General features: G+C 43.2%; 1 pseudogene across 1 annotated transcript; it reads right to left on the bottom strand.

Annotated features, from left to right (window-relative positions):
• Positions 1 to 787: 787 nt before the first annotated feature.
• LOC311122819 (high-affinity choline transporter 1-like) lies at positions 788 to 13,871 on the bottom strand (annotated as a pseudogene). Its single transcript has 8 exons — positions 13,685 to 13,871; positions 13,062 to 13,175; positions 11,211 to 11,366; positions 10,767 to 10,915; positions 8,463 to 8,606; positions 7,395 to 7,548; positions 1,590 to 1,807; positions 788 to 1,448 (listed from the first exon to the last, which is right to left on the bottom strand). The product of its transcript is annotated as a high-affinity choline transporter 1-like (transcript).
• Between the last annotated feature and the right edge of the window lie 2,399 nt (positions 13,872 to 16,270).

Genomic DNA, 16,270 nt, shown 5'->3' with positions numbered 1-16,270 from the left:
ATTCCTTTTATATAGATTTTATATCATGAAATAAAAAAAAAAGATGGTTTTGTATACCCAACATTGAATTAATAAATATTAGCTTGCATGTTTTGTATTGTTACAGTGCTGTAAATCGACTACCTATTTGTGTATATTTTCTACTCAACATGGTAATAGGGTATTTGTTTTTCTGAAGGGATATTACATGTTTGAAATAACCTCTTGATGGGGTGGCCATCTATACTAGGATATAATTCACAGTAACAGTGTTGTGGGGAAATCCATTTGAATTCAATAACTTTTTTTGAGAGCATCCCTTTTCGATTTTTAAAACAAAACTTTTACTTGACATGTTTTGTCCATGGGAAGAAGTGGTCAGAAGGTGAGGAAACAATAGGGACCCAACTGTGTCCTTTCATCCCCCAGACGGTGACCAGGGAGAGAGAGTTCCAGGTCTTCTACACGCCAGAAGGGCGGTCCGTTCTCCAGTGGTTGACACATGCAGCAGCAACAGTAGCCCTTGTCTCTTTTCAACGAACGTTCTGCAATGGTGTTCTCTTACCTCCATCTGTTCCGTCTTCATAACTCACTTTGCCCATGATGTGATCAAATCAAATCGAAGTGATTAAATATCAAACTAGTAAAATGTATATTTCAGTCTCTTCTGTCCTCTCTTTAGTCTCTTTCTGTATGGAAGATCTGGATCATAATATGCACCTGCTCCATGGTTACGCCACGGCTCCAGGAGACGAACCGTATGTTCCCAGACGTTCCGGTTTGAAGGTCAGGGGTCAGAGGTCAGGGGTCAGTCCAGGGTCTCGCGGGTGGGGGCCGTCTTCAGGACTGAAGTCGTCCTCCTCGGCCAGAGTGTCTCTGCGGGTGAACGCGGCCGCCAGCTGAACGCTGAGCCGCGGTTTGACGGGCGCCATCTCAGACAGCACGATGTTGTTACGGTTGACCAGCGACGTCTTGTCCATGTTCTCTATGCTGTGCTTGGCCAACACCGCGTCCAGGAAGTCATACTTGGGCAACAGCTTGCCACTCTCAAACAGGTACTTGGCCAGGTAGGAGAAAGCCACGTTGCCCAGGAAGGAGGCCAGCATGGAGACGGTCTTAAAGGGGAACTTCTGCACCACTATCTGATCCACTTCTCCAGTCAGATGATGGATCCTCTCCTCCAGCTGCCAGCCCGGGTAGTAGATGAACGGGGGCAGTGAGAGGTAGGGCTCCCCTCCTCCGACCCTCAGGATCAGGCCGAAGACGTAGGCGGCCACGGAGCCGTACGTGTTGGTCCCCTTGACGAAGAGGACGGAGATCAGCTGGGGGAAGATGATGACGTAGACCAGGTCAGAGCTCAGGTACCACAGCCCGTACACCGTCCCCGTTAGCAACGCCATCGCCGTGGCCAGGCCCCCGAACACAAAGATGGTGACGCGCATCACCCACACGATCTCTGTGTCCGATGCCTGGGAGGGAGGGAGGGGGGGGGGGGAATAAAACGTTACACACACACACACAAACACAGAGAACAGTGGTTCAACTATTTCTATGATGATGGTATGTAGTAAATAGAGGGTTTTTTTTGGGTCCCGCCCCCTCCAGCTCACCGATTGGCGGAAGGCCAGCTGGTAGATGTTCCGAGCGAACATGGAGCTAGCTGACAGGATGGAGGAGTCGGCCGATGACATCACAGCAGCAGAGACCGCCCCCAGGCCGAAGAAGGAGACGAAGGGAGGACAGAGGTACTGGAGGACTATGGGTAATATCATGTCCGCCTGGTCCCTCTCCTTGGGAGGCACAGCTCCATACGCGGTCTGGTTCCAATCTGAGGGAACGCCACGAACACAACATACAGTTTGGAAACTGGGAACCCACAGCTGTGTCTAAAGGACTCCCTTTCTTTGGTTCCAGTCTGAGGGACGCCACGAACACAACATACAGTTTGGAAACTGGGAACCCACAGCCGTGTCTAAAGGACTCCCTTTCTTTGGTTCCAGTCTGAGGAACAGTACACACACAACACAGTCAGGAACCCAGAACCAAGAACTTAGAACCAGAAAAAAACAGGGCAGACAGTGGTCAAACTAAGGAACCTACTGAAGAACTACAACCGTGGAAGACACAATGGTCAAAGGAACGTACTGAAGAACTACAACCGTGGAAGACACAATGGTCAAAGGAACCTACTGAAGAACTACAACCGTGGAAGACACAATGGTCAAAGGAACGTACTGAAGAACTACAACCGTGGAAGACACAATGGTCAAAGGAACCTACTGAAGAACTACAACCGTGGAAGACACAATCCTACTGAAGAACTACAACCGTGGAAGACACAATGGTCAAAGGAACCTACTGAAGAACTACAACCGTGGAAGACACAATCCTACTGAAGAACTACAACCGTGGAAGACACAATGGTCAAAGGAACCTACTGAAGAACTACAACGGTGGAAGACACAATCCTACTGAAGAACTACAACCGTGGAAGACACAATGGTCAAAGGAACCTACTGAAGAACTACAACCGTGGAAGACACAATGGTCAAAGGAACCTACTGAAGAACTACAACTGTGGAAGACACAATGGTCAAAGGAACCTACTGAAGAACTACAACCGTGGAAGACACAATGGTCAAAGGAACCTACTGAAGAACTACAACCGTGGAAGACACAATGGTCAAAGGAACGTACTGAAGAACTACAACCGTGGAAGACACAATGGTCAAAGGAACCTACTGAAGAACTACAACTGTGGAAGACACAATCCTACTGAAGAACTACAACTGTGGAAGACACAATGGTCAAAGGAACCTACTGAAGAACTACAACCGTGGAAGACACAATGGTCAAAGGAACCTGCTGAAGAACTACAACCGTGGAAGACACAATGGTCAAAGGAACCTACGGAAGAACTACAACCGTGGAAGACACAATCCTACTGAAGAACTACAACTGTGGAAGACACAATGGTCAAAGGAACCTACTGAAGAACTACAACCGTGGAAGACACAATCCTACTGAAGAACTACAACCGTGGAAGACACAATGGTCAAAGGAACCTACTGAAGAACTACAACCGTGGAAGACACAATGGTCAAAGGAACCTACTGAAGAACTACAACCGTGGAAGACACAATGGTCAAAGGAAACTACTGAAGAACTACAACCGTGGAAGACACAATGGTCAAAGGAAACTACTGAAGAACTACAACCGTGGAAGACACAATGGTCAAAGGAACCTACTGAAGAACTACAACCGTGGAAGACACAATGGTCAAAGGAACCTACTGAAGAACTACAACTGTGGAAGACACAATGGTCAAAGGAACCTACTGAAGAACTACAACCGTGGAAGACACAATGGTCAAAGGAACCTACTGAAGAACTACAACCGTGGAAGACACAATGGTCAAAGGAACCTACTGAAGAACTACAACTGTGGAAGACACAATGGTCAAAGGAACCTACTGAAGAACTACAACCGTGGAAGACACAATGGTCAAAGGAAACTACTGAAGAACTACAACTGTGGAAGACACAATGGTCAAAGGAACCTACTGAAGAACTACAACCGTGGAAGACACAATCCTACTGAAGAACTACAACCGTGGAAGACACAATGGTCAAAGGAACCTACTGAAGAACTACAACTGTGGAAGACACAATGGTCAAAGGAACCTACTGAAGAACTACAACCGTGGAAGACACAATGGTCAAAGGAAACTACTGAAGAACTACAACTGTGGAAGACACAATGGTCAAAGGAACCTACTGAAGAACTACAACCGTGGAAGACACAATCCTACTGAAGAACTACAACCGTGGAAGACACAATGGTCAAAGGAACCTACTAAAGAACTACAACCGTGGAAGACACAATGGTCAAAGGAACGTACTGAAGAACTACAACCGTGGAAGACACAATGGTCAAAGGAACGTACTGAAGAACTACAACCGTGGAAGACACAATGGTCAAAGGAACCTACTGAAGAACTACAACCGTGGAAGACACAATGGTCAAAGGAACCTACTGAAGAACTACAACCGTGGAAGACACAATGGTCAAAGGAACCTACTGAAGAACTACAACCGTGGAAGACACAATGGTCAAAGGAACCTACTGAAGAACTACAACCGTGGAAGACACAATGGTCAAAGGAACCTACGGAAGAACTACAACCGTGGAAGACACAATGGTCAAAGGAACCTACTGAAGAACTACAACCGTGGAAGACACAATGGTCAAAGGAACCTACTGAAGAACTACAACCGTGTCTTAAGAACTTGTGTGTCAGGTTAGAAAGACCAGTGTGAAACCTCCATAACAGTTCAACCCTACTGCAGCCTTTTAGATGATGACAAACAGTCATGTGACAGCATGTCTGCTGCTCACCATCGCTGGACATAGTCCTACTGTAACTATATATCATCCCTTAACGTATCATTTCACCTCCCATCACTGAACATAGTCCTACTGTAACTATATATCATCCCCTTAACGTATCATTTCACCTCCCATCACTGGACATAGTCCTACTGTAACTATATATCATCCCCTTAACGTATCATTTCACCTCCCATCACTGAACATAGTCCTACTGTAACTATATATCATTCCCTTAACGTATCATTTCACCTCCCATCACTGGACATAGTCCTACTGTAACTATATATCATCCCCTTAACGTATCATTTCACCTCCCATCACTGGACATAGTCCTACTGTAACTATATATCATCCCTTAACGTATCATTTCACCTCCCATCACTGGACATAGTCCTACTGTAACTATATATCATTCCCTTAACGTATCATTTCACCTCCCATCACTGGACATAGTCCTACTGTAACTATATATCATTCCCTTAACGTATCATTTCACCTCCCATCACTGGACATAGTCCTACTGTAACTATATATCATTCCCTTAACGTATCATTTCACCTCACATCACTGGACATAGTCCTACTGTAACTATATATCATCCATTAACGTATCATTTCACCTCCCATCACTGGACATAGTCCTACTGTAACTATATATAATTCCCTTAACGTATCATTTCACCTCCCATCACTGGACATAGTCCTACTGTAACTATATATCATTCCCTTAACGTATCATTTCACCTCCCATCACTGGACATAGTCCTACTGTAACTATATATCATCCCTTAACGTATCATTTCACCTCCCATCACTGGACATAGTCCTACTGTAACTATATATCATCCCTTAACGTATCATTTCACCTCCCATCACTGGACATAGTCCTACTGTAACTATATATCATCCCTTAACGTATCATTTCACCTCCCATCACTGGACATAGTCCTACTGTAACTATATATCATCCCCTTAACGTATCATTTCACCTCCCATCACTGGACATAGTCCTACTGTAACTATATATCATTCCCTTAACGTATCATTTCACCTCCCATCACTGGACATAGTCCTACTGTAACTATATATCATCCCCTTAACGTATCATTTCACCTCCCATCACTGGACATAGTCCTACTGTAACTATATATCATTCCTTTAACGTATCATTTCACCTCCCATCACTGGACATAGTCCTACTGTAACTATATATCATTCCCTTAACGTATCATTTCACCTCCCATCACTGGACATAGTCCTACTGTAACTATATATCATCCCCTTAACGTATCATTTCACCTCCCATCACTGGACATAGTCCTACTGTAACTATATATCATTCCCTTAACGTATCATTTCACCTCCCATCACTGGACATAGTCCTACTGTAACTATATATCATTCCCTTAACGTATCATTTCACCTCCCATCACTGGACATAGTCCTACTGTAACTATATATCATCCCCTTAACGTATCATTTCACCTCCCATCACTGGACATATTCCTACTGTAACTATATATCATCCCCTTAACGTATCATTTCACCTCCCATCACTGGACATAGTCCTACTGTAACTATATATCATTCCCTTAACGTATCATTTCACCTCCCATCACTGGACATAGTCCTACTGTAACTATATATCATCCCCTTAACGTATCATTTCACCTCCCATCACTGGACATAGTCCTACTGTAACTATATATCATCCCCTTAACGTATCATTTCACCTCCCATCACTGGACATAGTCCTACTGTAACTATATATCATTCCCTTAACGTATCATTTCACCTCCCATCACTGGACATAGTCCTACTGTAACTATATATCATCCCTTAACGTATCATTTCACCTCCCATCACTGGACATAGTCCTACTGTAACTATATATCATCCCTTAACGTATCATTTCACCTCCCATCACTGGACATAGTCCTACTGTAACTATATATCATCCCCTTAACGTATCATTTCACCTCCCATCACTGGACATAGTCCTACAGTAACTATATATCATTCCCTTAACGTATCATTTCACCTCCCATCACTGGACATAGTCCTACTGTAACTATATATCATCCCCTTAACGTATCATTTCACCTCCCATCACTGGACATAGTCCTACTGTAACTATATATCATTCCCTTAACGTATCATTTCACCTCCCATCACTGGACATAGTCCTACTGTAACTATATATCATCCCTTAACGTATCATTTCACCTCCCATCACTGGACATATTCCTACTGTAACTATATATCATCCCCTTAACGTATCATTTCACCTCCCATCACTGGACATATTCCTACTGTAACTATATATCATTCCCTTAACATATCCTTTCCCTCTGTAATGGAGTGATGAAACAAACAGTTCTCCAGCAGGACTTTGATGCTGGAGTTAAAACCTGGAGATCAAACCTAATTCAGTCCCTTCTGCTTCTCCTCTGATGTAATATTTACAAAGTTCACAGCAGTAAACGGAGAGATGGAGAGAGAGAGATTGAGAAAGAGATGGAGAGAGAGAGAGACGGAGAGAGAGATTGAGAGAGAGATGGAGAGAGAGAGAGACGGAGAGAGTGATTGAGAGAGAGAGATGGAGAGAGAGAGATGGAGAGAGAGAGAGACGGAGAGAGTGATTGAGAGAGAGAGATGGAGAGAGAGAGATGGAGAGAGAGAGAGACGGAGAGAGATCCTCCATAATGGATGAAGGGACCAGCTGTTGATCTTTTCTGGAGCTTTCCAGAGATCTGAGGGGAACACGGTTACACCCTGAGGTGTCCCCCGGGACCCTCTCTACCCCCCCTCCCCCAACGCCCAGGAAAGGGGGACATACTGTGTCATCATAAGGCTACCAGATGAGGAACTCTCCATCAGACATTTGGAAATGTTTGGAAAGCAACTAACAACTGTAGATCAACCGACACGACAGAAAGAGATGTCCTCGTTAGAACCATTCATACATAAAGTACCTGGACCCCAGGTGTGCGTGTGTGCGTGCGTCCGTGTGCGTGTCTCACCTGTGGAGGCCCCTATAGCCCCGATCATCACTGAGGGCACGGCCATGACCAGGCACCCTGCAGCGGCGATGAAGGAGAGCACCTGGGCGTACGTAGCTGAAGAGGCAGAGAGAACCCGTTGGAAATACACCTGCCAGGGAATCCCCCCCAACATCTACAACACAGAGAGGAGATAGTGAATTCATCTAGAATACAGAGAGGAGATAGTGAATTCATCTAGAATACAGAGAGGAGATAGTGAATTCATCTAGATCACAGAGAGGAGATAGTGAATTCATCTAGAATACAGAGAGGAGATAGTGAATTCATTTAGATCACAGAGAGGAGATAGTGAATTCATCTAGAATACAGAGAGGAGATAGTGAATTCATCTAGATCACAGAGAGGAGATAGTGAATTCATCTAGATCATAGAGAGGAGATAGTGAATTCATCTAGATCATAGAGAGGAGATAGTGAATTCATCTAGATCATAGAGAGGAGATAGTGAAGTCATCTAGAATACAGAGAGGAGATAGTGAATTCATCTAGATCATAGAGAGGAGATAGTGAATTCATCTAGATCATAGAGAGGAGATAGTGAATTCATCTAGATCATAGAGAGGAGATAGTGAATTCATCTAGATCATAGAGAGGAGATAGTGAAGTCATCTAGAATACAGAGAGGAGATAGTGAAGTCATCTAGAATACAGAGAGGAGATAGTGAATTCATCTAGAATACAGAGAGGAGATAGTGAATTCATCTAGAATACAGAGAGGAGATAGTGAATTCATCTAGATCATATAGAGGAGATAGTGAATTCATCTAGAATACAGAGAGGAGATAGTGAATTCATCTAGATCATAGAGAGGAGATAGTGAATTCATCTAGATCACATAGAGGAGATAGTGAATTCATCTAGATCACAGAGAGGAGATAGTGAATTCATCTAGAATACAGAGAGGAGATAGTGAACTAAACAGTAAGTATCCTTACAATCTGAACATAATCACTACTCCTTAAACGGTAAATATTCTGTCTGCTGGAAGTTATCTATCCAGACCCAGTCTATCCAGTACTGTACGTACCAGCAGACAGAAGTTGTCTATCCAGACCCAGGTGTCTTCTCTATTGATGTTTCCCTTCCAGGGAGCTTGGTAGATCTCCTTCACTGCACTGATCTTGATGTCTGACACCGCCGGGTTGTTCAGAGCGAACGGTACTGAAACCCACTGACACACAGGAACACATCAGACCTGGGTCTCACACACACTGCTACAGCCGACATGTCATGTATTTAATAGTTGTAGAAATGGAGCGTCGTGTTTTTAATAGTTGTAGAAATGGAGCGTCGTGTTTTTAATAGTTGTAGAAATTGAGCGTCGTGTTTTTAATAGTTGTAGAAATGGAGCGTCGTGTTTTTAATAGTTGTAGAAATGGAGCGTCGTGTTTTTAATAGTTGTAGAAATGGAGCGTCGTGTTTTTAATAGTTGTAGAAATGGAGCGTCATGTATTTAATAGTTGTAGAAATGGAGCGTCGTGTTTTTAATAGTTGTAGAAATGGAGCGTCGCGTTTTTAATAGTTGTAGAAATGGAGCGTCGTGTTTTTAATAGTTGTAGAAATGGAGCGTCGTGTTTTTAATAGTTGTAGAAATGGAGCGTCGTGTTTTTAATAGTTGTAGAAATGGAGCGTCGTGTTTTTAATAGTTGTAGAAATGGAGCGTCGTGTTTTTAATAGTTGTAGAAATGGAGCGTCGTGTTTTTAATAGTTGTAGAAATGGAGCGTCGTGTTTTTAATAGTTGTAGAAATGGAGCGTCGTGTTTTTAATAGTTGTAGAAATGGAGCGTCGTGTTTTTAATAGTTGTAGAAATGGAGCGTCGTGTTTTTAATAGTTGTAGAAATGGAGCGTCGTGTTTTTAATAGTTGTAGAAATGGAGCGTCATGTATTTAATAGTTGTAGAAATGGAGCGTCGTGTTTTTAATAGTTGTAGAAATGGAGCGTCGCGTTTTTAATAGTTGTAGAAATGGAGCGTCGTGTTTTTAATAGTTGTAGAAATGGAGCGTCGTGTTTTTAATAGTTGTAGAAATGGAGCGTCGTGTTTTTAATAGTTGTAGAAATGGAGCGTCGTGTTTTTAATAGTTGTAGAAATGGAGCGTCGTGTTTTTAATAGTTGTAGAAATGGAGCGTCGTGTTTTTAATAGTTGTAGAAATGGAGCGTCGTGTTTTTAATAGTTGTAGAAATGGAGCGTCGTGTTTTTAATAGTTGTAGAAATGGAGCGTCGTGTTTTTAATAGTTGTAGAAATGGAGCGTCGCGTTTTTAATAGTTGTAGAAATGGAGCGTCGTGTTTTTAATAGTTGTAGAAATGGAGCGTCGTGTTTTTAATAGTTGTAGAAATGGAGCGTCGTGTTTTTAATAGTTGTAGAAATGGAGCGTCGTGTTTTTAATAGTTGTAGAAATGGAGCGTCGTGTTTTTAATAGTTGTAGAAATGGAGCGTCGTGTTTTTAATAGTTGTAGAAATGGAGCGTCGTGTTTTTAATAGTTGTAGAAATGGAGCGTCGCGTTTTTAATAGTTGTAGAAATGGAGCGTCGTGTTTTTAATAGTTGTAGAAATGGAGCGTCGTGTTTTTAATAGTTGTAGAAATGGAGCGTCGTGTTTTTAATAGTTGTAGAAATGGAGCGTCGTGTTTTTAATAGTTGTAGAAATGGAGCGTCGTGTTTTTAATAGTTGTAGAAATGGAGCGTCGTGTTTTTAATAGTTGTAGAAATGGAGCGTCGTGTTTTTAATAGTTGTAGAAATGGAGCGTCGTGTTTTTAATAGTTGTAGAAATGGAGCGTCGTGTTTTTAATAGTTGTAGAAATGGAGCGTCGTGTTTTTAATAGTTGTAGAAATGGAGCGTCGTGTTTTTAATAGTTGTAGAAATGGAGCGTCGTGTTTTTAATAGTTGTAGAAATGGAGCGTCGTGTTTTTAATAGTTGTAGAAATGGAGCGTCGTGTTTTTAATAGTTGTAGAAATGGAGCGTCGTGTTTTTAATAGTTGTAGAAATGGAGCGTCGTGTTTTTAATAGTTGTAGAAATGGAGCGTCGTGTTTTTAATAGTTGTAGAAATGGAGCGTCGTGTTTTTAATAGTTGTAGAAATGGAGCGTCGTGTTTTTAATAGTTGTAGAAATGGAGCGTCGTGTTTTTAATAGTTGTAGAAATGGAGCATCGTGTTTTTAATAGTTGTAGAAATGGAGCGTCGTGTTTTTAATAGTTGTAGAAATGGAGCGTCGTGTTTTTAATAGTTGTAGAAATGGAGCGTCGTGTTTTTAAGAGTGAGAGTTGTGCCTATTCCTTCTCAAATTCAAATGCTTTCAAACGTTTGAGCTACAATGGCCGAGTGTCTCACCAGTCCCAGGAAGATACAGAAGAGTTGCACCACGTCAGTGTAGGCTACAGAGTACAGGCCTCCTACTAGAGTGTAGAAGATGGCAATACAGGCAGAGATCACCACAGACATCTTAATGTTGATGTCTATGATAACACTCAGTGTGGCCCCTAGAGGAACAGACAGACAGGGACCTAATCAGAGACAGTAACACACACACACACACACACACACACAGACACCACACACACACACACACACACACACGCACGCACGCACGCACGCACGCACGCACGCACGCACACACACACACACACACACTCTCACACACACACTCTCACACACACACACACACACACACACACACACACACACACCACACCACACACACACACACCACACACACACACACACACACCACACCACACACACACACTGTGCTGTATACCATCCATAATAACTTACCCAGGGCAGATAAGATGGCTGCGGACCAGAAGATCTCTCCCATTAGAGCAGGTATGAAGAGAAGCCCCCCCATCCTCTTCCCATACTTCTGCTGGAAAGGGTCCAGCATTGTGACATAACCTCTGGAGCGCATCGGCTTGGCGAAAAACAGACCTCCTGCACACACACACGGGAAGCATGCGGCATTTTGGCAGGTTTTAACGCACAGGAATGTTGTGGACTTTCAGAGGAATATAAAATATATTTGGAATATTTCACAAGTAAGCCTACATTGTTAATTTTGTTATTTCAAACTGTAGTCTGTTATACAGTGCGTTCGGAAAAGTATTCAGACCCCTTGAGTTTTTCCACGTTTTGTTACGTTACAGCCTTATTCTAAAATTTATGAAATTAAATGTTTTCCTCATCAATCTACACACAATGCCGCATAATGACAAAGCGAAAACAGGTTTTTAGAAATGTTTGCAAATGTATAATTTTTTTTTTTAAATACCTTATTTACATAAGTATTCAGACCCTTTGCTATGAGACTCAAAAATTGAGCTCAGGTGAATCCTGTTTCCATTGATCATCCTTGAGATGTTTCTACAACTTGATTGCAGTCCACCTGTGGTAAATTCAACTGATTGGACATGATTTGGAAAGGCACACACTTGTCTATATAAGGTCCCACAGTTGACAGTGCATGTCAGAGCAAAAACCAAGCATTGAGGTCGAAGGAATTGTCCGTAGAGCTCCGAGACAGGATTGTGTCGAAGTACAGATCTGGGGAAGGGTAACAAAAAATGTATGCAGCATTGAAGGTCCCCAAGAACACAGTGAACTCCATTCTTAAATGGAAGAAGTTCGGAACCACCAAGTCTCTTCTTAGAGCTGGCCGCCCGGCCAAACTGAGAAACAAGATTCTCTGGTCTGATGTAACCAAGATTGAACTCTTTGGCCTGAATGCAAAGTGTCACGTCTGGAGGAAACCTGGCACCATCCCTACGGTGAAGCATGGTGGTGGCAGCAGTGGGGATGTTTTTCAGCGGCAGGGACTGGGAGACTAGACAGGATCGAGGGAAAGATGAATGGAGCAAAGTACAGAGAGGTCCTCTGTAGCTCAGCTGGTAGAGCACGGCGCTTGTAACGCCAAGGTAGTGGGTTCGATCCCCGGGACCACCCAAACACAAAAATGTATGCACACATGACTGTAAGTCGCTTTGGATAAAAGCGTCTGCTAAATGGCATATTATATTATTATATAGATCTTTGATGAAAACCTGCTCCAGAGCGCTCAGGACCTCAGACTGGGTAAAGGTTCGCCTTCCAACAGGACAACGAACCTGAGCACACAGCCAAGACAACACACGGGTGGATTCGGGACAAGTCTCTGAATGTCCTTGAGTGGCCCAGCCAGAGCCCGGACTTGAACCCAATCGAACATCTCTGGAGAGACCTGAAAATAGCTGTGCAGCGACGCTCCCCATCCAACCTGACAGAGCTTGAGAGGATCTGCAGAGAAGAATGGGAGAAACTCCCCAAATACAGGTGTGCCAAGCTTGTAGTGTCATACCCAAGAAGACTTGAAGGCTGTAATCGCTGCCAAAGGTGCTTCAACAAAGTACTGAGTAAAGGGTCTGAATACTTATGTAAATTAGGTATGTTTTTTATTTTTCAATAAATTTGCAAAAATTGATAAAAACCTGTTTTTGCTTTGTCATTGTGGGGTATTGTGTATAGATTAATGAGGGGGGGAGGGGGGGGGCAATGTAATCAATTTTAGAATAAGGCTGTAGCATAACAAAATGTGGAAATGGTCAAGGGGTCTGAATACTTTCCGAATGCGCTGTATATATTGACATGACTTACCTATGACGAGACTTAGCGCATATCCAAAAGGGGCTTGTGCCCAAGCCAAACCGTACCCAGGAAGATACACATACTCAGCCGTTCCGTTTATATATCCACCGCCAACCCAGGTCGCTGAAATGAAAACGACAAAAATATACATGTTCAGCCTACATTAATAGGGTCGAATCATGATTACCAGATGCGCCCAAAAGCAAATGACAAGGTCACGACATTGCGCTTATTTAGAATTGAGCTTGAAAATTGTACGTTTGGACCAATTGTGAGTTTCTTCACGGAATAATGTATTTTAAAAAAAAAATCTGTAAACTAAAGCTGTTCAATGTTGCAATTCAACATGTTTGTTGTATCATTAATTAAAGGCTTTCCCCCTGACCATCGAGCATGAGCTATCAAACTGAAGTAGCATATATATTTGTTTTACCAATGGTTTTATATCAGTTAAATAAAACATTAAAAAGGTATGGGCCTACAACATTCTTTGTGTAAACTTCTAGAATCAGAATCACCTTTATTCGCCAAATACATTTGCATGCATAGGAATTTGACACGGGTGAAATCGAAATCAACTCACAATAGAAAATTGACTAGCCCATCTCAATCATTCACACAAAGAAACTCACCGGTCATGGTAAAACCACCAACAAATAAACCAATGTCCCTGCCGCCGACCATGATGGTTTCACTGCGGTCCGTGCCCTCCGCCTCGCCTGCGTGCTTGTTCTTCCACGCGGCCCAGATTCCCACCGCGAGGATCAGAACGTAGAAGAGGGCGATCGCCGCCAGTCCCTCCACGTGGATGCCGGTCATCTTCTCTTCTTCTAGCTTCGAGCTGAGCCGCGCGTCTTCGCTAGGAGCCGGGTGGCATTGAGACCTGCAGGGGGGGGGTGCGGTGCGGAGAGAAAGGGGACATTGAATTGAGTGGCAGAGAAGGATGGGATTGGATAGCCTAAAACACAACATAAAAGACAAAACATTATAATTGTAATTATCTTTTGTTAGGCTATTTCGTTTGATTGATTATGTTACTATTTTCTAACATAAGAAATAAGACAACAGTCTTATTTTTTTTTTTTTATCCCCGACTGGTTTCCACAGCCTCTATGTATGTGCGTAAAAAGCCCAATTACGCACCTCCCTCAGACAGTCTGTGGAGCTGTTGAGGCGTTAAAACTGGCTTCATCTTCTGATGGGAGAGTCGCAATATCACGACAAAACATCTGACATTAGTATTTAAAATATCAAATGTGTCCTTTTTAACAAAACCCTCCTCAAATCGGAGAATGATGACATAAGGCTATATCTGGAGCAATGGTTAATTGTTTATAATTATATAGACTGATTTACTCTACCGTTATGCAGATTCCTTTACATAGCCTACCGTGTCTTCAGCAACAACAAAAAAAGAGAAAATAGACAAGTTACCTGAAGTGTCTCTTGGCTCTAACCGACACTTAAGGTGGAAGCCGCTTCTCAACCAGCTGGTGGACAGATAGACACTGGAAGTGCGTTATCCTCCGGTACCCACCTTGAGAATTAAGTCATTATCAACTAAGAGCTCGTGCTGGGATCGTCCCTTCCGGTGACTTTATAATGGGACCAAAGTGGCGTCAGACGGCCAGTGTTCATGCGCGTCAGAGAGAGAAAAGTGAACATCATTTTTATGAGAATAATGAGCACGAGAAACGTCACTGGGTTTTTTCAACTGCTACTGGTGGTGTAAGCACGTGAGAGAGAGAGAGAGAGAGAGAGAGAGAGAGAGAGAGAGAGAGAGAGAGAGAGAGAGAGAGAGACGGAGAGGGAGAGAGAGAGACAGAGAGAGAGACGGAGAGGGAGAGAGAGAGAGAGAGACAGAGAGAGAGACGGAGAGGGAGAGAGAGAGACAGAGAGAGAGACAGAGAGAGAGACAGAGAGAGAGAGAGAGAGAGAGAGAGACAGAGAGAGACAGAGAGAGAGAGAGACGGAGAGAGAGAGAGAGAGACGGAGAGAGAGAGACGGAGAGAGAGAGAGACAGAGAGAGACAGAGAGAGAGAGACGGAGAGAGAGAGAGACAGAGAGAGAGAGAGACAGAGAGAGAGAGAGAGAGAGAGAGGGAGAGAGAGAGAGACAGAGAGATAGAGAGAAAGACAGAGAGAGAGAGAGAGAGAGACAGAGACAGAGAGAGAGAGAGAGAGAGACGGAGAGAGAGAGAGAGACGGAGAGAGAGAGAGAGAGAGAGAGAGAGAGACACTCACTACGATAAACATGGTCAGCGTTCATTCTAAATCTCTCCATAAACTCTTTCTTTCACTTGTCACCAGTCTCGTGTGCCATGTTTCGCAATAAGCACCTTTAATAGGCCAGACTGGTCTCATAGACTAAACGTAACATAGTAAACGTATATCCGGGACAATGAAATGATTATGACATGTTTGGTATAGTTACATAAGATAGATGTTTACTTAAGGCAAAAACAAAGGGAGGGTGGTTGGTTGGGGTGGATGGGTAGCAGTATAACATGAAAGTCTAGCAACCCAAAGGTTGCCATGTTATCTAACCCTTCCCCTAACCCCAACCTTAACCATGTTAGCTAACCCTTCCCCTAACCCCAACCTTAACCATGTTAGCTAACCCTTCCCCTAACCCCAACCTTAACCATGTTAGCTAACCCTTCCCCTAACCCCAACCTTACCCATGTTAGCTAACCCTTCCCCTAACCCCAACCTTAACCATGTTAGCTAACCCTTCCCCTAACCCCAACCTTAACCATGTTAGCTAACCCTTCCCCTAACCCCAACCTTACCCATGTTAGCTAACCCTTCCCCTAACCCCAACCTTACCCATGTTAGCTAACCCTTCCCCTAACCCCAAACTTAACCATGTTAGCTAACCCTTCCCCTAACCCCAACCTTAACCATGTTAGCTAACCCTTCCCCTAACCCCAACCTTAACCATGTTAGCTAACCCTTCCCCTAACCCCAACCTTACCCATGTTAGCTAACCCGTCCTCTACCAAAACATTGTTTTTGTTTTTTTCGGTAATGCAGGAGGCTATAAAAATCATGGTTACACTTCCAATTCAATTCTATCCACCTGAAAACCCTGAAGAAAATTCTTAAGCAACTTATTTGTTATGCAAATATTGAAATTGATGGACAACCTCTTTGTTGGCAACCTTTTATTGAAAAACAATTATTTTCTAAATGACATTGTGGACAAGGATGGAACAT

Source organism: Coregonus lavaretus (genome assembly GCF_964263955.1).
Source record: "Coregonus lavaretus genome assembly, contig: HAP1_SCAFFOLD_5087, whole genome shotgun sequence".
NCBI classification, from domain to species: Eukaryota; Metazoa; Chordata; class Actinopteri; order Salmoniformes; family Salmonidae; genus Coregonus; species Coregonus lavaretus.
This window is presented reverse-complemented; position numbering and strand designations above follow the sequence as displayed.